We start from the raw sequence: 22,227 nt of genomic DNA, 5'->3' as shown, positions 1-22,227 counted from the left end.
TCTCTCAGTGCTGAAAGGACAACACACCCTTACCTTAAATCACACACAGGAGCCCATCTCCCTCATGCAACTTCTTTAACTAAATTCTCTCAGCCCTTTATAGAAAACAGCCAAACCCATCCCAGCTGGCTCCAATAAAGGACCAGCCCCAGGCATACTGGCCCTTTTCATTTAGAACATTTCTTGTGTAAGCCTTAAAGAGACCTTATGATTTTTTTTTAAGTGTGATGACTGCAGCTATCACTCTTAGCACTGGATGTTTACTCAGGGGGAAATGGTGTTGTGTTTTCTTGTTCCTTTCACTGGTGGTCCACACTGAGTAGTTACACCTCTTTGGGCGTAATCACAAAATCCTTAACTATGGAAATTCCCAGTTATTTATTACTTCTCCAGATATGATACACCTGCATTTTGAGGTTGTTTATCTGCACTAGTTGACAGTTTTGGTTCTGCATTGGATCCAAACCTAGAAAAACTATCTTTCTTGGATCTGCTTCAGCTCTTAATTATATATGCCTAGTCAGGCAAATTAACAATCCATCTATCATTCCATGCCCTCTCCTATAAGCTGTGAGTGATAATGAACCCAAATTTAAAATTCACTTGATCCTTCAAATCGCTCTTTAATTCCCACTTCTTTCATTTGGCCTTCCAATGATGACTCCCTTCCAACACTTCCTGCTTCTGTTTGGATCTCCGCCTTTCATCCTGTATGTTGTTTTTGTGAATTTGCGTGTGTATATTTATTTTTGTGCATATGTATATTCACAGACACACAGACTCTTTTTCACAACATGATTTGCTGCAAAGAAATGGTAACTTTTTTCTTCGAAATGCCATGTCTAGGTCTAATAAAAGAAGTGAATTAAGGATGAACCAAATGGCAATTCGGTGAGCATGGTGAGTTTATTGCCTTTTGTCATGTAGTGATATCTACTAAGAAAAGATACAGTAGAAAAGCTAGTGGCAGAAATGCCATGTACAGTGGAGTCTACTTTATTTGACATACTGATGTAAAAATGAACATTATTGATCATTTTTTTTAAAAAAGACCACTTTCCAGAGACTAGATTAGAATCTGAAAATGCTATTAACCTCCCAGCAATGGAAACAGAGTCATGTTGCCTTTGATGAGGCAGCTGAAATGAAATTCAGGTTATGTGCCAATCAACTCACAGAAATTAGTTCACCATGCCAGGTGCAGCAACAAGCAAATACTGTTTTGAACATCCTGTGACTGGATTTAATGTTTCTAGAAACTATAAAATGCCAAATATAAAATGCCAATATCTTCCTCAAATTCTAAAATCAGTCTCCTTTTATGTCTTTGTCCTTTTTTGTGTGTGTGTGTGTGTGGGTGAGGGAGCAGCAGAAGGAAAAAAACAGATGTGAGATATAAAAACAACTATTTCCACATTGTATATTGAAATATCTTTCCTCTAAGAAAAGAAGAACCCCCAAGTATTAGTCCTATGAGGAATGTGAGCTTTTGTATCCACTAAAATAAAGAGCCAGCTTACACTCATGCAGGAAAAAAAATTGGAATGCAGACAGGGAGGAAGTCTCCTGGGGACTATGCATACAAGCCATTCAAGCAGAGGCAGACCGTAGCATTTTATAAGAGAGTCTATGAAATAATAACAGATATTTATCCACTGTTTAGAGGCTAAAGTTAGACATCTAAAAATTGGCGTGATTTTCAAAGTTGCTTAGTCCCTTGTTATTTCTGAAAGTCAGGCTTTTTAGCTGGTGTCCAACTTCAGGCACTCAAGTTGGAAAATGCGGCTTCATGATCATACAACGATGCCTGGGGCTGATGTAAGGGCTTTGGAGACAGTTAATGAGAGGATTCTTTGAGATAAACCCCAAATTTAACTGACTCATAAAAAGTGTGTTGGGTGAATTCTTAGGCCCCCCTCCAGCTCCTGCTATAAAGGCGGATCCCAGCCGCTTCTTCAGTGATTAATGCAACTCAGATTAAGAGAGGAGCTTAACAATTTAATACACTACACATTCCTGGCACTACAAGCAAATGCTATTAAACGAATCTACTCTTAGATCAGGATACTATAAAGTAGGTCTAAATGTTGCCTATTGACATATTATCAAAGTGAAACAAGAAGGTCGAAATGATTCATTTAGACAGTCTAATTGAAAATTGTAAAAACCAGCACTTCCCATGAAACATTTCAATATCAGTGAAGCTGTATTTTTGACATAAAAATGTGCTGTGGGAAATTTTTAACCCAGCTCTAGTTAGGCCATGAAGGCACACCACTGTGTTGGGGAAGCTTATGCAGAACTTGTGGGGAGCATAACTACTACATCACTCTTCAGATGAATGCAGCAAACACTCCTGTCTCAGCCAGCCAGTTCTACTGACTGAGTTGGGCTAGAACCATCAGGGAATTCACTAAAGCCTACCTTATTTGACATACTGATTTTAAAATGAGCTGATAGCAGCTGTAGCATGGAGTAATCTTTGCATTCAGTGGAGCACAGGGACTCCAATTAGCGCCAAACCACCCACGGGGATGAAAAAAGCTCCTTGTGCCTTTGTCCCTTTGAGAATCTGCACACAGGACCAACCTGTGTACAGTTTATCTGTTGTAGGTAATTTCTGTGCATTTGTACACTTTTCTTTAAATCACAGTGCTTTTCATTTGCACTGAAGCAGAATTCAGTGTCTTTAAGATAGTGATGCTCGGATATCCTCTGGCCCTGACAATCTGACTATTCTGCTCTTCCCACTGTGATGTGCAGCCTTCCATAGGGAATGTTTAAAAAAAAGCCACATAGGTAAAAGCCATATGTGAAGGGGCTTGTTCCTTTATTCCTTATCTTCTGATACTCTGGCCCTTCAAAAGCCCAGTCTCATGGCTTACCAGCTCTCTGCCAGTCAATCTTTGACCCTATATAGTAGTCTCTCAAAGACCTGACAGCATGGGTCTCCAGAAGTCTGACCTCCCTCTCTATCGTTATTGTCCAGCAGTCTTACCTCCACTCCCCCTGGGTCTGCTCCTTGGGCAGCTCCTTGAGAAGCTACTGCTAAGGAACGTCCTGAAGATAGTCCCCAGATGGCTGGCAGCCATCTCCCTTAGCCTGAGCTGCAGCTTTTTATCCCAGCTATTAACCCCTTTGTGTTTGCTACTGTATAGTGTTTTGACATCCCATCACACCATCTGAAAACCCCCCACACCTTGTTGGAGTTGGGACTTCTGAAATAAGTTTACATGTCACCCACCTCTGAAAGTCATCACCAAATTCAACCTCATGTTTTCTCCTCAGCAAGGAAACTTTCCTGCTCATTTCTATTTAATTTCCCTCTGTTAGTCAACTGATTCAGACCTACAGTAGTTCTTTAGTTAATATAGCCCAGTAATCTTAATTCCTTATTTCAGATGTCTAATATGTGGTTAAAAATTTTTGAGAAAGAAGAGAATTCTGGACTGCTGACACACAAATAATACTGAAGACTGATTTCACAGAACTAATAGTGTTCTCTAACTAGCCAAATAAAACTGATAGACCTTCAGCTTGAATCTCACAATACGGGTTTACATACTGTTTTCCAATAAATGTAGTATATAAAGAATTTAGAACAGAAACATATCTTAGAGGCAAAGGGGAGGATAATCACTGTAGTACACTACCTTTCGAGAAGATCTCATTATTTTGTGATTTAATCTCTGCCTGCAATTTGTGTGTGTGCGTTCTATAATCACATTTAACCTTGAGGAAATCCTGTATCTAGTATATGTTTTCAGCAGCAAGTCCTTATACTACTAAATGTGAGGACTATGTCTGACTTTATACTTGCTGTGATGGCAACAATGGTTCACACAATTACTTGTTTGCTTTTAACTGAGTGTGAAGGATTTCTTATACCAGATATCAGTTGTTACCTTGTTGTTAATATTCTTCATCTATATGTCAGTGCAGGTCATAGAGAAGGCAAATCATATAGAAAATATCTGTGGTCATGAATAAAGAGTTTGAAAATAACATTATTTCTCATTCATTGTTTCATCTGCAACTTTGTCTTTCACATACTGACCTCCACTGCGTAGACACCTGATGAGAACATAAGTATAGCAACAACCAGGTTTCTCAATAATTCCTGCTTGTCAAGTCATTTTTTCAGCATTAACAACATTCCAGGACAACTCAAGGTCAACTGTATCTTATGCTCAGGGATACAGCCCTTGTTATCAGCAGAAGTGGGCAAAGCCAATGAAAGCTTCAGCCAGCCTCCAGCTGAGTAGTTGGCACTGGCTTAGCTATGTGCCCATGACTAAGGAAAGCAAAGCCACTGAGAATATTCTGGCATTGTAACCTGGCAATCAAAGTGACTCTGAATATCACTGTGGTAGTATTTGTCCTCTCTCGTATGTACATAATTGGCTTTGTGTGTTTGGATTGTGTTTTGGATCATAGAGCCCAGACAGATCCCTCAGCATGGCTCTCCCTTTAAACCCCTCTTTCTCACCTGACCTTGATAGTGTTACACAGGGATGTTTACATGAGGATGAGCTATCCTTTATCCATTTCTCCAGTGTATTAAAAGATCCAAAACTGCACAAGGCATATCACCAATTTTTTTGCTGTATTACCTTGCAAACTTACTTTATACAACAGTGAAACTGAGAGAATATTAAACCAAAAATAGATTAAAAGTAATATTATTTTGTTTACTCCAGGGCACATATGCCATCTTTCTTTCTTGAACAAAAACATTTTTGTGGCCAACATAAGGAAAAGCCAACTTCATATTTTATTTACAACATACCTCTCACCCAGTAAGCCACATAGTAAAAGGAGAAGGTGAATTTCCTCCATTCTCTTGTGCTTGGTGCTGTTTGTTTGTTGTTAGTTTGCTTTTTTAAACGATCCTCCATTAGGTGTCCAATGCCACAGAGCACTTGGCAGAAGAGAGACTGCCCTGATGCACTAATAGTTTCTTCTCTTGTGGCACTGAAATTGTCTCCCCTCATCTTGCCATGGAAAGATCCATATTGTGACCCTTGTCCCATTGCCAAAACATTCCTTGACATCAGCAAAAGAGAATGTGATGGCAGCAGCTCTTAGGGCATTAGAAGTAGCAGTTTCAATAGCATCAATCTCATGAGAGCAGTGGACTGTGCTAAGGCAATTGTACCAACCCATGGTTGTTCTTAAAATCTGATGCATGCAGACTCTGTTGCTAAATGCCATGTGAAGTGCTGACTGAGTGCACTACGCTTGTATGGTGAAAAAGTTTTCTGATGCTTTCTAACTGAAGAATTCTTTGTGACAAATTTCTTCACAGGGGGACATCAACTATTCATTTACAGCACTTGACATTATTAAACACTGCTTTACTGAATCGCCAAGTTCTGCAGTGATGATTTACCTGATGAGTTCATATTCATTAAAGAGTTATAGCTCCAGGTCACTCTGAGGTTTCAGGTTTAGAAGTATGATGAGTCTTAATCAATAGTTTGGACTCTAATCAAGGGGTTTTAAGATAAGTCTTGTCATTGTAATAATTCATTCTCCAATTAACAGTCAGATCCACTCATATCTCCCAGTCTCTTCAATGCATATTCAAATAGGATATTTTGATAGGGGAGCACTCAAATGTCAATTTTCCTTAATAATCTGATACTGTAACACAATTAGTGTATGAAATACATCTACTATATTTTCATCCTGGTTAATTTACTCGTAAAGTAACTATTTAACCGATGGTTTCAGAGTAACAGCCGTGTTAGTCTGTATTCGCAAAAAGAAAAGGAGGACTTGTGGCACATTAGAGACTAACCAATTTATTTGAGCGTGAGCTTTCGTGAGCTACAGCTCACTTCCTCGGATGCATACTGTGGAAACTGCAGAAGACATTATATACACAGAGACCATGAAACAATACCTCCTCCCACCCCACTCTCCTGCTGGTAATAGCTTATCTAAAGTGATCATCAAGTTGGGCCATTTCCAGCACAAATCCAGGTTTTCTCACCCTCCGCCTCTCCCCCCCCCCCCACACACAAACTCACTCTCCTGCTGGTAATAGCCCATCCAAAGTGACCACTCTCTTCACAATGTGTATGATAATCAAGGTAGGCCATTTCCTGCACAAATCCAGGTTCTCTCACCCCCTCACCCCCCTCCAAAAACCACACATTGCTCACTGTTATTTGATCATGCAATCAAAAATCTAACTTCAGTGTCTATGTGCAAGGAAGCAAGGATGAGCATGGTGTGGAAAGGAGAAGAAAGAGGGACAAAAAAGGCCGAAGAGAGAGAAAGGAGGAGATAAGTAGGGAACAAAGAATGAATCACAGAACTTGAAGGGACGTTGAGAGGTCATTTCGTCCAGGCCCCTGCAGTCATGGCAGGAACAGGACAACCTTTATCTCTAAATGTTCTTATTTTTTTTAGATTAACACTTTTGGCATCTGATCTATTTACATGATAAAGGAAATGTATGTAAGCTGTACATATTTTTATTGTATCCCTCTTTCCCACCCCCAGTATGTCATCATGTCACTTGTCCCAGGTCCCAGTCTAGCAAAACATGTAAACACGTGCTTAAATTTACTCATGTGAGTACTCCCATTGAAGTCAATGGAATTATTCGCATGCTTAAAGTTAAGCACATTTTAATGCTTTGCTAGACTGAGGCCTTTTTGATAACAAAGGATCATTTCTGCAAAAAGGTTATCTTCATATGTGTTTGTATGGCTAGCACAATGGGCTCTCACTGTGATTGAAATATCTGGGTATTACTGCTATGGCAATATTAATTAATACTTGTAATGGATGTGCTAGTTATTCCTAATATCTTTTTAATCATTTATTGTAAATTACAATAAGTATTCCTCTTTAAAAGTCAGATAGGATATCCACAGTCAAATGCTTCTTTTCTATAACATAAAAAATGGGGAAAAATCATCAGAACAACTCAACATTGGGGTATCCAAGTGACATAAGGTTACTAAAACTTTCAAGGCAAAGCTTTAGAAGTGAAGCTCAGAAACAATAAACATCACATTCTATACTTCTAAGTGGATTTATAACAAGTGAGGATTTCCTTGCTGTTAAAGTAATAGGATGACAAACTCTTCAGACTGTTCGACAAGGTAATTTCTATCCACAAACTCTAAAAAGGAATCTTGATTTCTCTGCATTGCTTTTGTTACTGTTGATTTTAAGTACATACAGTTGTCCGTAGCTGTATGGAAACATTAATTCTTTCTCAACTGTTTACTCACAGTTACAGTTTTAATTTCACTGCAGACCACTTGAAACCTTCATCTTGATATGTTTAGCACTTACGCCTTTATCATACAGTTAGGTTATGAGGCCAAACATATGGGAGATGTGTAAATCAGCACTGAATACATATCAATATTCTCGCTAGTTCATATGTCAGTCACCACCAAGGAAGCCAACACTGAATTAGTTACTCACGCTTTTATACTTCATTGAAGATTTAAACACATTGCACTTAAAATATTCAGTTCTAAATGTTTAGTACTCCTATGTGAGTTACTTGAATGTGAAGTAAGAGATATGCTTGCATTGTTAGAGCTGCTACTAATAGTTGGCTCTCCAGAGAAATGACTAGCCCAGAGTTGTGTGCCTTTCATTATTTAAATAACAAAACTGAGATTTTTTGGGGGGGGGGGGAGGGGGAGGAAAAAGAGGGTAGGGAGTTGAAAGTCAAGAGACAACCACACAACTGGTTTCCAAAATAAGCACTAATTTTATTACATTAAACTATTAGATACGTATTTTTATATATCAGCACCACATTGCTTTTTCAGAAAAGTTAAAAATAAATCTATTTGGTAGTAAAAAGCAGTTTAAAATTACTCCTTTTTTACATATATTTAAAAAAGGATTATTAGACTTGCAGGACTCATTCCTCAGCTATGATGGTGGAAGGGAGACAGGATGAGCAAACCCAGCTCTAAACCACCAACGCAAATTAGGGTGGCGCTAAGCTGCGCTGCCTACAACTAAAGCCCTGAAAATCTGCCGGTATCCGCTTTGTATTTGTGGATATCCACGGATGTGGATAGCCACAGACCATTTTTGCAGATCACAGTGCAGATGCGGATACAAATTTCGTATCTGCACTGGGCTCTGCAGCACACACGCACACAGACGGCGCGGCTGCCACCTAGTCTTCAGGCTCCAGCTCAGCTCTCTGAATCACGCAGCAGCGTGCTGGGCATTCTGGGACTTGTAGTCCCCAGCTTTCTTGGAGGGAGGAGGTAAACTACATTCCCAGAAGGGATTGAGCCAAGTGCCATTTTGAAATTGGGGTTGTTCTTTAAAGGAGCAGGCAGCAATGGCTGCTTGCATTAGAGCCGCCACAACTGTGTAGGGGGTGTCCGAGCCCCCCACGGGGAAGGCGGCACTCCATGGAAGGACCCAGAATTGTATCCTCCCTGCCTGGAGTGGGGAAGGAGGTACAGCAGGGGTGGAGCAGGCAGGATTGCAAACTGTCTAATCGCACAAACCCAAACACCCTTGCCCTGCTCCTGCCCCGCCCCTGCCCCAAGGCCATGTCCCAGCTCTGCCCCTTCTCTGAGGCCTTGCCCCAACTCACGCCAGCCCCCCTCCCTCCATCACTCACTTTCCCACACCCTCACTAACTTTCACTGGGCTGGGGCAGAGGGTTGGAGTGCGGGAGGGGTGCAGGCTCTAGGCAGGGCTTTGGGGTATGGGAGGGGGCTTGGGGTGTGAGCAGGAGGTTGAGATGTGGGAGAGGGCTCAGGGTGCAGGCTCTGGGAGGGAGTTTGGGTGAGGGAGGTGCTTCCGACGTGGGGCAGGGGGTTTGGGCTCTGGGAAGGAGTTTGGGTGAGGAAGTGGGCTCGGGGCAGGAGGTTCACGGTGCAGGCTCTGGCCGGATGGTGCTTACTTTGGGTGGCTCCCGGAAGCGGCGGCACGTCTGGCAGCGGCTCCTAGGCTCAGATTGGTGAGATTACTGTGGCCCTTTCTGTAATGTGGTAACAAATGAGAAAGGATTGAGACTTTTGGAGTTTGCCAGCTATCACAATCTGGTTCTTGCAAACACATTAGGAGCATGTAAAGCATCCAGATGATCAACATAACATGCACCTAAAGGTCTACATCACAGCCATGGTGCAAAACCGATTTCATTCTGGGATTAACAGAGCTAAAACAAGGAGCTTCCCTGGTGCTGATATTGGAAGTGATCACGACCTTGTGATGCTAAATTTTTGGTTGCAGCTAAGGAAAATCGTCAGACTAAAGTTCACCAAAACCAAATTTGACTTAGAAAGACTCAGAGACCAAAACATTGCGGAGTCATTCCAAGCAATAATCGGCGGAAAATTTGCCCCACTGCTTGCTCTAGAGGAAGATGTAGAAACAATGACCAACAATTTCAATGCTGTAATGAATGAGGAAGCAATGAACATCCTTGGGAAACATCGTAAGAAGACAAAACCATGGGTCACAAATGAAATACTACAAATGTGTGACACTAGAAGAGAACTTAAGAGAGACAAGAACAGCACTGAGGGAGCTGATAAATACAGAGCGATTGGCAGAAAGATCAAGAAGGGAAAGAAGGTGGCCAAGGAGATACGGATTGAAAAACAATGCTCTAAAATTGAAAAGTGTATCAATAATAAAAATAGCAAACAAGTCTTCCAGGTTGTAAAAGATCTGATGAAGGCAAGATAGACCAAAGCTAACACAATTCAAGACAAAGAAGGGAACGGTCTTACAGAAGAAAGGGACATCATCAATAGGTGGACAAGCTACTGCTGTGATCTATACAACCACCAGACAAATGGAAATCCTAGTGTCTTGGACAGCCCAGATTCAACAGAGGAGGATGACTTTCCAATACTACATGAAGAAGCGGAGACCACTGTGAAATCACTCAAGAACGGAAAGGCTACAGGTATTGACAACATCCCAGCCAAACTGATGAAATTTGGAGGAGAAATAGTAATAGATGTACTCACCAAGATCTGCAACAAGATCTGGCAGACCGGTGAGTGGCCCTCCACGTGGACACAGTCACTAATCATCACTCTGCCAAAGAAAGGGAACCTGCAATTGTGTCAAAATTACCAGACCATAAGCTTAATTAGCCATCCCAGCAAAGTGATGTTGAAAGTCATATTGAACAGATTGAAGCCACAAGCAGAGAATATCGTCGCTGAAGAACAGACTGGCTTTCATGCTGGAAGAAGTACCACAGAATAGATTTTCAACCTTCGTGTTCTATGTGAGAAGTATTTACAACACCAGCAGGACATCTACCATGTCTTTGTTGACTTCAAGAAGGCATTTGACAGAGTATGGCACAAAGCTCTCTGGGCAACCATGAAGAAGTACAATGTTGGTCGTAAGCTTATTCTTTCCATTAAACAACTGTATGCCAAGGCCAGCAGTGCAGTTCTCGTCAATGGCACAATAGGAGAGTGGTTTCGTACCACTGTTGGGAGTCCAGCAAGGCTGCCTGTTTTCACCCACACTGTTCAACATCTACTTGGAGCGCATAATGACTGATGCCCTAGAAGATCACATATGCACAGTCAGCATTGGGAGGAGAACAATCTCAAATCTTTGGTTCGCTTATGACATTGATGGCCTGGCAGGCAGCGAAGATGAACTTGTCAACCTTGTGAAATGATTGGATGAAACCTCTGCAAAATATGGCATGGAAATCAGTGCAGAGATAACCAAGCTGATGACAAACAAATGTGATGGGATCAGCTCACATATCACTGTCAGTGGACAAGAGCTGGAGATAGTGCAACAGTTCAAGTATTTGGGGGCAATCATCACTGATGAAGGATCCAAGGCAGAAATTCGGACAAGAACTGCACAAACAACAGCAGCAGTGGCAAAGCCAATTTGGAGGAATAAGAACATCTTCCTGGAATCCAAACTGAAACTGCTGCACGCATTGGGCATCTCCATTTTTCTGTATACATGCGAGACATGGACCGTTACAGCAGAACTTGAATGGAAAATACAGGTAGTAGAGATGAGATACTTCCATAAAATCCTGGGCATCTCCTTCTTCGACCATGTCACTAATGAAGAGGTCCGCAACATCATCACCCAATTTGCTGGGTCATATGAAGACCTCCTGACAACCGTGAAGAAGCACAAGCTGAAGTGGTACAGCCATGTAACAAGATCATCTGGCCTATCCAAGATCATCCTTCAAGGGACAGTACAGGGCAAGAGAAGAAGAGGTAGACAGAAGAAGAGATGGATTGACAACATAAAAGAGTGGACAGGAATGGACTTTGCGAAGACGCAAGCACTGACACAATTGTCAGAGGTGGAGACAATTGGTTGATTGCTCATCAGTGATGGTGCCCAATGACCAATGCGGTTATGAGAGCACATGTTGCTCTGGCTATGTTCCTTCCCTACTGGCCACACCAGCAACACAACCCTATGTCAGGGACTGAGGCAGTTCTAAGCCAATGACGAACTCCCACACACACTGAGGAAATTTGGTTAAGCCACCTTTACAGGCCCTTTGTGCTGGCAAAATGGCAGGGTCACACTCAGTCTTATCCTTTCTTCCACTTGCTGTAAGCAACAGCTGAGTTGTGATACTTCATTCTTTAGGTCCACAGAACTCTAGACTAAAAATCAGACATAAAAATCTAATCTGTTTTTATTTACAGAAAGAGAAGCCAACAAAGAATGCTCTCTCTATAACACAACCAGTTTATAGCACCTCACCTACCTAGCCAAAAAATTGATCACTTCATTGCTTGGGCTGGCTCCCCAGCACAAGCCACCACTTACACTTACAATGGCCAGAGCTTGTCCATTAATCGTATAACTACTTATAATATAATACATATGCTATATGAGGTATGGAGAGCATTTTCTATAGATTAATGATCAGAAGGGATAAGATGATGAGTAAAATGTGGCAAAGAGACATTAACATTAGCTGAACATATAGATTTTTTTAATAGTTTGTCTTTATCCCTCCTGCCTTTTTTTTTCTTTCCTAATCATCAATGTGTAACCATAAAGACCTCTGAACTCTAGAATTCTCATAACATCATGGTCTGCTAGATCCTGATCGGTTAATCTTCCAGAGTATCTGCAACATTCTCTTTTCTTCTGGGTACTTGGGGAGAAGGTGGGATGTGATAGGTCAGATAAAATGGAGGAAAGTTTTGAACATTATTGATTGGTAGGCAATTATTAAGGCATTCTATCATATTACATTGAAATTACTAATTGTATTTAATTATAATCTATTTTGATTTTTGTGAAAGACCTCGGAGCATTAGATGGGCATTTATTATTATTTTATGAAAATAAAGGTTCCTGATGTCTCTGATGTCAATTTTAGTGCTTTGTATGCATACTGAGATTTTCTGGAGAATTAATGCTTGGTATATTAACCAATTAGATCACAGAAACTGTTCCATTCACTTTAAAGTACATTTTATTCAAAATGCCCTTGAAAGCATCTATACAATCTTGAGTGTTCCTTCCTATGTACTCTTTAATCCTTGCCAATGAAATTAGTCTCTATTGATTTCCTAATTCCCTAACAAAACTGTCAAAATAGAAAAGATAAATGAAAATACTATTGACCTCAATTCTGTACACTCTCTTCTCCTCTTTCTGTATATGGCAGCTTTATTTATGATTGTGTTAACATTAGAGGTATCAGTCTGTCTGAAGCAAAACTTGAGTATATCAGTATCTTTTCTTTCTTATGATCAATGCTGATTTTTCTATTCTGTTTCCTTGTTAGAGAGGTGAATAACAAAGAGCCAGACTGTACTCAACAGAGCAGCCCACAAAGAGGATATTTCATGTGTGGATTTTCCCCTTTCCACATGGAATAGGAGTGGGGGCCAACCTCTGAGGATCAGATCTCTCCATCAAGTCCAGGTTCCACAAGAAGGAACTGGCAAGACCAGAAGTCTATATGTTGCCCGTACCCATCTCCCAATTCCTGGTGATTTTTTGTAACTAAATAATCAAGTAAATGAATAAATAATGTAGCTACAAGCATCATTAATGGCCTTGATTGAGCTAAGATCCCTGGGGAAGCTGCAAGCTGGGGAAGCCCTGGCACTGGATTGCCTCATTTGAGCCAGAGGGTTCTAGAGTCATCCTGGAGTCACAGCTCCTATGTGTGAATGGCCCTGTGTCTCCAGGGTTCTGCAGGGCCTGGGGCTTCAAATGCTTTCCTGTTTCATATGCTGTCAATTCCCGATCCCAAAGGAACAACTTGAGGAAAATTCTGCTACAGAACTTCACAGAGAATTCCTCTTCCTAGTTCCTGCTTGTAGGTTCTTCCATGGGAGGGTATGTGATCTGGCCCATAGTCATATTGTTTGATAGTACATAATCACATGCTTTTTTTTTTTTTTGCATTATTCATTTATTTTTGACATTTTATTTGTATGTTCATTTTAGGATAGAAGAGAGTGTTGACAATTAATATGATTTAACTTCATTTGGGAATATTTCCCATTGTTCTGCAAATAGTAGGGCATCCCCAGTGGTGCTTTTCTTCCCTATTATATTAGCAAAAGGAACAGGATTCACACTTGTAGATTGGCTTTCTGATTTCCTTTTAATTAAGATAATTCTCCATTAATCAGGAAACTCAGGAGATGACTTTGGATTTTACTTGCAGGTCATACACCCTATTAAAAATCTGAGGAAAGGAAGTTTCATTTAAAAAATGTTTAAATGACTTCATCATTTTTAGCATTATTAATTCATGACACAAATAGCTTACAGTGCCAACCTTAAAACTTCCCATCATTAGAGAATATAAAGAAAGGGACAGATAACAGCATTAAAAGTACAATACCATTATATTAAAAAATTGATAGTACATCCTCTCCTTGAAAATTACTTTCAGTTTTGGTCACCACATCTAAAAAAGACAAAGCAAAAACTGTAAGAGGTGAGAGAAGAGCAATAAAAATGCTTGGAAGTGAGAGAAGAGAAGGAGACTGCCATGTAACAAGAGACTGAAAGGACTAGCAGTAATTTCTATGAAATTCTGCAAGATAAAAAAAAATGTATAGTACTGCATATGGGTCAGTCGGACATTAAATGAAACTAACTAGAAACAAAAGTGAAACTCACTCGGCAGTTTTCTTGTTCAAGGTAAGTGAAATTCAGAAGTGAACTAACAGTGCAGACTATGAAAAATAAATTACATTTTAATTTCTTTCAACTTAAATTGAATAGGAACTAATACTTTAAATTATTAATGGTTCTTTTCTTTGCAACACTACAGAATACTCAGGGTGGGTGAGATTCTGTGGCCTGCGTTGTGCAGGAGGTCAGACTAGACGATCATAATGGTCCCTTCTGACCTTAAAGTCTGTGAGTCTATGATTCTAGCATTACAGAGTCTTTCATTTGTGTTGTTAATCATTTTTGTCCAAAATCAGCATATCCTTACCAATTACTTGTACCCCAAGCAGATCCTCAAAGAGCTGGGACATGATGCTTTGGTACACCTCAGATGCAGAGACAATCCCAAAAAGGAAGTTTCTTAAAAATGCATCTCCTAAAAGATGCTATAGAATTTGTATAATGACATTGAATTTTATCATCTGGTCAAATTCTGCATTCACTTCATTTCTCAGTGCTAACTGGACTTCAGGTGAATATATTTTTGTGCCACACAGAGATGTACATTAATGTGATGTATTACGTATTCCATTCCATTAAACACCTGCATTCCATTCAGTAGACAAATTATACACATATTGGATCAACTGTAGTTGCAGACCACCCTTCAAACCACACACACAGAACTTTCTGTTCCATTATTTCAACTGTGTAGTACCTGTCCTTGTACCAACATGTCAGTGTGGCTTTGCCTTAGGGGCTCATTTGGGACCTGCTATATGAAGCAAGCTTAGTTTTTCAATTTTAACATAAGGCAAGTGCTGCTCTCTTTCAACATGCATGCTGTGATTATGTTGCACTCAATTTCAGCACCTGAAATTCACTTTGTTTATTTAGCTCTAATATCACAAACCAGTCTCACTCCGTTTATGTCACCCAATGTGACCAAAACACTCCATCAAACAGGCCTTAAGACTTCAGCTTTACATTCAGTTACTTATGCCACTGCTTGAGGCATCAATTACCAAGATTCAATGAAGGAGAAAGGAGAAAAGGAGGAGAGCCAAAGACAAAAACACTGGCATAAATGCAGGCTTATCAGCAAAGCACCAAAATGAAAAGTAGCAGCAACCTATACACAACAGCCTAAGAGAATCTGCCAAACATAAATAAATAAATACAGCAAACCATATAATTGGGACGTGGAGTTAAAATGGAGAGGGTCCTAACAACAAGAGAAGAGAGACACCTAATGGTTAAAGAAAAATGAGTTTAACACACCTTAAGTAATTGAAAGGACAGCTTTAATATTATAAGCCAGGAGTTCTCAAACTTTGTCACAATGTGTTTCAGGGTATGTCTACACTTCAGCTGGAAGCATAAAAGGTTAGCAGCGATTGGATATCTAACAGTGAATGCCAGTGAAAATGAGGTAGAATCAGAGGCTAAAATAGGGAAAGAAGTAGTTAAAAATTACTTAGACAAGTTAGATGTCTTCAAGTCACCAAAGCTTGTTGAAATACAACCTAGAATACTCTAGGAGCTGACTGAGCAGATGTCTGAGCCATTAACGATTATCTTCGAAAAGTCGTGGAAGACAGGAGAGATTCCAGAGGACTAGAAAAGGGCAAATATAGTGCCAATCTGTAAAAAGGGAAATAAGGACAACTTGAGGAACTACAGACCAATAATCTTAACTTCAGTACCTGGAAAGATACTGAATGGAGCAAATAATGAAGCAATCAATTTTCAAACACCTGAAAGATAATAAGGTGATAAGTAACAGCCAGCATGGATTTGTCAAGAACAAATCATGCCAAACCTACCTCATAGCTTTCTTTGACAGGGTAACAAGCTTTGTGGCTAGGGGGGAAGTGGTAGATGTGGTGTATCTTGACTTTAGTAAGGCTTTTGATACTGTCTCGCATGACCTTCTCATAAACAAATTAGGGAAATACAAACTAGATGGAGTTACTATAAAGTAGGTGAATAACTGGCTGGAAAATCATTCCCAAATAATAGTCATCAGTGCTTCACAGTCAAGCTGGAAAGGCATATCAAGTGAGGTCCTGCAGGGATCACTTCTAGGTCTGGTTCTGTTCAGTGTCTTCATCAATTATTTAGATAATGGCATAGAGAGTACACTTATAAAGACTGCAGATGATGCCAGGCTAGGAGAGGTTGCAAGTGCTTTGAAGGATAGGATTAAAATTCAAAATGATCTGGACAAACTGGAAAAATGGTCTGAAGTAAATAGGATGAAATTCAATAAGGACAAATGCAAAGTACTCCACTTAGCAAGGAACAATCAGCTGCACATATACTACATGGGAAATGACTGCCTAGGAAGGAATACTGCAGAAAGGGATCTGGGCGTCATAGTGGATCACAAGCTAAATATGAGTCCACAATGTAAAAGCAAACATCATTCTGGGGTGTATTAGTAGCAGTGTTGTAAGCAAGACACAAAAAGTAATTTTTCCACTTGACTCCATGTTGATTAGGCCTCAGCTGGAGTTCTGGGTGCCACATTTCAGGAAAGATGTGGACAAATTGGAGAAAGTCCACAGAAGAGCAACAAAAATGACTAAAAGGTCTATAAAACATGACCTATGAGGAAAGATTGAAAAAATTGGGTTTGTTTAGTCTGGAGTAGAGAAGACAGAGAGGGGACATGATAACAGTTTTCAAGTGCCTATAAGGTTGTTATCTCCTTAACCTCTGAGGATAGGACAAGAAGCAATGGGCGGTTTAGGTTGGACATTAGGAAAAATTTCCCAATGATCAGGATGGTTAAGCACTGGAATAAACTGCCTAGGGAGGATGTGGAATCTCCATCATTGAGATTTTTAAGAGCAGGTTAGACAAACACCTGTCAGGGATGGTCTAGATAATACTTAGTTCTGCTATTAGTGCAGGGGATTGGACTAAAAGACCTCTCAAGGTCCCTTCGAGGCCTAAGATACTGTGATGACTCCTAGATCAGCCCTTAGCTTCATCTCTACAGGCAATTTTAGTTGTCCCTCACACTGCTTTTTCACTATACTCCTGAATAGATCTTTGCTCATTCCTAATCCTCCCTTTTTTTCATATCATTCTGCCATGCTCTTATCAATGAAAGAATCCTCCAGTTCCATGATTTCAATAGGAGTGTTGCCACTTGCAAGCTCTGACTCTTGGCATCCAAATAGTTCACTTTTGGAGACACATTTTCAAACATATCATAAATATGCCAAAAAATACTTCCTACAAATTAATAAGAATTGAGAGAAACAGCAGTAAACCCCTCCCAGGGAAACCCTAAAAGCAGTCTTCAGGGGTAAAATAATACCTTAATTTCAGGGAGAGGAAAAAGCAAGACAGAAAATGACACAATCAGAAGAAACTCTAGACATGTAAACTCATTAAGAGAAAAAACAAACCATACGATGACCAGGATGGGCAGTCTGACCTAGTTGGGAGCCAGGCCAGGTCAGATACCAGGAGATCAGAGTCTGAGACAGGCCAGAGGGTGAATCAGGCTTAATGAATCAGCCAGGGTCAGGTTACCAGGAGGTCAGAGTCAGGCAGTAGGAACAGGTAGCACAAGGAAAGCAGTCCTAAGCAGGGGAAACTTGGTTTCATAGACAACCGCCTGGTCTTGAGCTTAGTTTAAATACAAGCAGGGAATCAATCAGGACCCTCAGAGTTCTGACAATCAGAGAGCAGGACTGGAGTCCTCTGTCAGAGTTCAGAGTCTAGTTCTGGTGACTGTTAGCATGTCACTGGGTGGCAGGTCAGAATTTACTGGTTCCTAAGTGCTCTGTGAACCAAGATTCAATATCCTGTCTCTGGCAGACCAGTTGTGCCAATATGTATTGAAAAACTTATTATGAATATAGAAGTAGCTCAAGTACACTACTAGCATTCTAGCCTAAGAAACAGGAATCCCCTGCAGCAATAGCCACAATATGTTCCATCCAATACAGAATTAGATATCTAACGATGAAGAAGAAATAATCACAGTCTTCATAAATGGTATAGAAACTTTTCACCAAATAGTAGGAAGAACCTAATCCAACTTCCAAAATTCAGAATAGCTTGAAAACATCCAAGCTCAATAATCTTACTTAATACCAGGCGGAAACTCCCACAAAGCCATTAGAAACAGAAGGATTAGGAGGCATCATACCCCTTAGAATACATAAACCCCTCCTAATGAGACAGACTCTTACACAAATTTAATGAAACAAATGTGTAATAAAACTTACAAGAATCACTCTCATAAATTCAAATGTCAAGCTACCTCCTTCAAACCTCACAAACAGCAATCACCAAAACGTTGCCCAAAGACAAGAATTTTCCCCAAATATGTTTCTTCCTGAACCATCTCCTTTTTTGATGAAGATTTTATTGGCTCTACCAAATAAAATATACTAATCCCACTAATTAACTATTTCAGATACCTAGATAACTATTTTAGATACCTACCTGCTTTATAAAAGGAAGTTCCAGCTCAGATAACCAAAGAAGGATTTCAGATAATATTCTCCCAAATTACAAACTCTGCAGATGGCTTTTTTGCCCTGTCACTGCTGGATACAGAGAAAGCGTTTGACGGGGTGAAGTGGACATATCTTTTCTAGCTGATGAAGTATTTGTGATTCAACTATAAAGTCACAATGAGGATTAAAAGCTTTATATTTTTCCCTCTCTGCAAGGGCATGTGCATGTTTCTTCAAGTCTACAGCAGAAAGGACTGAAGAAAAAGATAGGCAGAAACTCAGCAATGAAGCAGGCAGAGAAAGTACCTTTACAGATAATACAATGCCACTTTCTTTAGTCTAATAACATTCCTTTTGCAGCATTAGAACTGTTACTCTTTTTTGCAATTCTTTGTCATTGTCAAAGATTCATAGAGTTTAAGATCAGACGAGTCTATTATATCATCTAGTCTGACCTCTCGTATATCACAGACCATTACATTTCACCCAGTTACCGTTGTATTGATACCAATCACTTGTGACATGACATGGTGTCAAAAGTAAACTAATTTTGAACAGTCATAAATAAAAGAAAAGAAAAAGGCCAAAGTTCAACCTTCTGTGACACTTTCAGTTTATTAAGCTATGGAACGGACGAAGTGGAATCGTCACTTCACCAGATTTCATAACAAAACACAGCTTAACTGAGAGTGGCAAAGTACATGTAAGCTCAATCATTTATGAAAGGAGGAGTAAAGATGAAAACATTTATTAATCTATCAATTGCCTCTACTGAGAATAGAGGTCAGGTAAATATGGTTCTTTTAAAAGTTCGATTTCAATTTTTTTTCATGTCCCATGGAAATCCCTGTACTGTGTCCAAAAAGATGATAGTCTTTTCATTTATATACTAAATAGAACAGGGCAAAAATCTTCTGTCAAAAAAAATGATTTTGGGGGGAGGGAGGCGGGGGGGGAGTACATACAGAAAATGTTTTCCATTTTCTGACCAGCTCTATTGCTGGCAAGAAATTTTTCACAGATATCAAACTGCAACAAAAGCTGGGGGGATGAGGGGGAAATCACTAATTTTCCCCAAAAAACTTATCAGTCACCTCTAATATTGAGGTGAGAACCTGAGTAAGTGCATCAAAGGCTTATGAGAAATACTAAGAAACTTATATGTGAGGCGATAGCACCATCTCTCTCAATCAGAATGCAAATTATCGTGCATCTACTTGATTACAAGAACTACACCAACTATTTGTGCAATTATGAGAAAATAATATTGCACCAGATAAAAACCAAATGCTGTGTATATTCTTTTCTAGGATTATATTGTACTATATTTACATATATGTTAGCCTGTGTACTCACCTGTAAATACCCTATAAAATATAGGTTAAAAATAAAATAAACTAGTTGACAGTGTCCATTTAATGTATAAGACAACAGTTCTTTCTTGCAGTACTTGAATACATAAAACCCTGATCTTGCAGTGGATCCTCTAGTATGGACTTCCGGGCCCATATGAAGTCTCATCATCTTTGTTGGATCAGGACTACATGTGGATTTCAATTATGGCTGGGTAAATTATTCTTCATTTCTTACCAGATCAGAGGGAGTTCAAATTCATCCAGACTAGCAGATGTTTTGTGTTGGTATAGTGGCTATTCATGAGCACATATAATAGGTATCAGAGGAGTTGTTACCAAAATGATTCTAATAAAATTACAAACTGTCAGCTTTTTACTATTTAGCTCCTATGCTCCTAGATATATTCCTATTTGCTTTAGTTTTCTAGAATGAAATGAGAAAAACTGATAACAAAGAGATAACAATTAATCAAGATGACACCATGTTAACTGAGGATACTAAAGCATTAAAAAAAAATCAAACTGATGATTTATCAATATGCAAATTGTCTGATTGGCAATAATTGCTGAAGATACAGTATATTGTTTTTTGCAATTGCAGAAGAATCTTGGGAAGGGAATGGATTACTTGGAACTAGGAAGCTGAAAAATCCATTTAAAAGACAATTATTTGAGTAATGGATAAAGTAGTGAATACTAAATACCAGTAGATGTAGAGGAAAGAAGCCAAGAGTGGGAGGGAGCCAGGCAGTAGGACAGACAGTGGAGTGGAGGTCTCTAGGGCTAGTGGAGGGAGGTAGGGGTAATAACCTTCTTCTGGCAGCCATGGTAGCCAAGATCCTGGTAAAGTAACAAAGTAACTCTGACCTCAGACAATTCTCAGTGGAGTCCTGTCCACAATAGATCCTAGCTCATTACATTCCTAATAAGCCTATCAGACAACAAACTATGTAGTGTCTGTGGATAAAGCTAGAAGACATATTGAGATTTTCAAAGGCCAATTTTCAAAGAGCTTAGGGTAAGCATGCAATTAGGGACTCAGATATGCAAAGGTGTACAGGGGAGGGGGAAAAACTGTTTTAAAAAGTGCAATGGGAGAACCTTATACATCTAGAGATACTACATTTTCCTATGCATTGGGTCCCCAATTCCTTAAAATAAACACACATGTTCATTACATTTAAGAATAAGATTTGTGTCCTGTGCTGAAAATCATTTGCACTCTTTCACAGATAGTCATGCTCTAGATTTGCTCACTTAAAATTGTTCTCTTGTTTGGGCATTATATGGTAATGTCAACCAATTGAAGTTGTGACTGAATATATTGAAGGGGTAGCTGCATGTTTTGTGCAAATATTTCAGGAGCATCTTTTGAAAATTTTCACCTATAGGAGACTTTTACCTGTCCAGCTAAAACTCTTTCTGCCTGACTTGAAAGAGAGGTGTATTTTAATACCAGAGAAAGAACCAGTTGGAAGAAGATTTTTGACCTGACAGTTCTGCAGGTTGATAGGCAGAGGCAGAACTGACCATCGTGAATCACAACATGTAGCCATACCCATAATGATGTTTTGAGTGGTAGCATTTTAGCAATAACATTTTGTTCTCTTTTTATATTACTGTTCTGCCAAATGCACCCCCCCCCCAAAATGTTTGAAGAAATTTCTTGTGGAAACATTGCTCTTGCTACTGTGTCCGAGTAATAACATTTGTGTTAGGGAGTTATCAATGCTGCAGGTAACATGGCAGGAATCATAAAGATAGTTGCTTCACTAGACTGAGATTTTGCACATGTTCTGGACTTGTATTTGTCTTCATAGTTTTCCATGAGAGGGTGACTTACATGGATTCTGGCAGGGAGTGGTTTTACTCCTCTGAAACAGCCAACCACTCTCCACTCTACTAAAAGATGTAGGGTCCAGCAGATTTGCCCCTCAACAACGCTGTGAGCCTTGTCATCAACAGACAAATTATTCCCTGTGAAATAAAGTATATTTACTTACAAAAATGTTGTTAAACTGAAATTAAGATTGTATAACCCACACACCTCCTGGGTGTGGTGTTCTGTCCCATCTAGTGGCTGAGGGGCGGAGGAGAGAGAGCGAGAGAGACAGAGACACACTGACTCAGCTATCAGGGGGTAGCCGTGTTAGTCTGTATCCACAAAAACAACAAGGAGTCCAGTGGCACCTTAAAGACTAACAGATTGATCTGAGCATAAGCTGACTCAGCTAACAGCTATATGGCTTTTAGCTCATGCATTT

At 39.7% G+C, this 22,227-nt stretch overlaps 1 long non-coding RNA gene across 1 annotated transcript; it reads right to left on the bottom strand.

The window, feature by feature from the left end:
* Window positions 1–8,665: 8,665 nt before the first annotated feature.
* LOC141983915 (uncharacterized) lies at window positions 8,666–21,915 on the bottom strand. Its single transcript, XR_012638573.1, has 3 exons — window positions 21,807–21,915; window positions 9,990–10,077; window positions 8,666–8,989 (listed from the first exon to the last, which is right to left on the bottom strand). It is a non-coding gene; the product is annotated as an uncharacterized LOC141983915 (long non-coding RNA).
* Between the last annotated feature and the right edge of the window lie 312 nt (window positions 21,916–22,227).

Source organism: Natator depressus, chromosome 3, assembly GCF_965152275.1.
Source record: "Natator depressus isolate rNatDep1 chromosome 3, rNatDep2.hap1, whole genome shotgun sequence".
NCBI lineage: Eukaryota > Metazoa > Chordata > Testudines > Cheloniidae > Natator > Natator depressus.
Note: the sequence above shows the minus strand (reverse complement) of the source record. Positions and strands in the feature narration are given on the sequence as shown.